Genomic DNA, 1,151 nt, shown 5'->3' with positions numbered 1-1,151 from the left:
ATGTTAGTGTTGATAAATTGTTTTCCTTCATCTCCACCATAATGCAAGAAAAATATGTAGCTTTGTGCATATTAAAAAAAAACCTTACCACGTCGTTACAGTCCATTTCGCCACGTCCAGCCATGTTTCATATGGCAGCCGTGCATCTTGGAAATAACCCTGTAGCATAGTTTTCATTGCATTAGGCTCCTTTCCTGTGTCTATCATGTACAAAGTACACCACTCCTCCCAAATGCTTTCTGTAATCCATTTAGTGTAAGAGGACTGGGTACTCAGCGCTAGTTTCAACAGATCGATCACATAAATTCATAGGCACTCCGTTTGGCAACTTGATGTGTATGTCCTCATATGAAATAACATAAATATTCATATCATGCTCCCCAGTGGCACAGCGATATATCTGTGGACTTACAACGCTAGAAACCGGGTTTCGAAACCCGTGGTGGGCAGAGCACAGATAGCTCATTGTGTAGTTTTGTGCTTAATTATAAACAAACAAACAAAATTCATTTCATTTTCTAATAGCGTGAGGTATGCAATGGTTAAACAAGAGGTATGACAAGAAGCCTTATTTTAGTGAGCCTATACCCTTTTGGCTTCGTTTTCGTATAAAGCTGGTATTTCTGTGTGGTACGAAGGCTCCAGTAAGTAGACTTTACCTTGGCATTTCTATCCACGCTCCTGAGCCTTAGCTTGCCCCTGGTGTAGCGTTCACCGAATATCATGAATACCCTCAAAGAGTTTCACGACATGCCATGTACCACTTTTGAAAGTTGTTTTCATCCATTTTTACAGGTTAAAAATAGAATGAGACTTGTAAGAGTTATTACATGCTTTGTCGAGAGTCACCACGTATCGTCGTTTCGCCTTAGCCTGGTATCGTTTATATAGTTTTCTACAATTGGTCTTCTTTTCCTAGATGTGTCATGGAAGTAGCTTATGTTCGCTTTTACAAATGGAGATCATTCTAAATTATGTTTCGTACTGGTGCCTGGAACACACGAGAACAGTTTTTGCCACGACCTTTGTGTTCGTGGTTCGATGACGAGGAACCCACTTTGAGACTAATAATGGCTGGAGACGGCTTGAATGGGTAATGAAGAAAACTTTATTATAACAGCAAATGTACAACGTTTCGACAAGGTTTTGTC

Source organism: Limulus polyphemus, unplaced genomic scaffold (genome assembly GCF_000517525.1).
Source record: "Limulus polyphemus unplaced genomic scaffold, Limulus_polyphemus-2.1.2 Scaffold261, whole genome shotgun sequence".
Taxonomy (NCBI): Eukaryota; Metazoa; Arthropoda; class Merostomata; order Xiphosura; family Limulidae; genus Limulus; species Limulus polyphemus.
Note: the sequence above shows the minus strand (reverse complement) of the source record.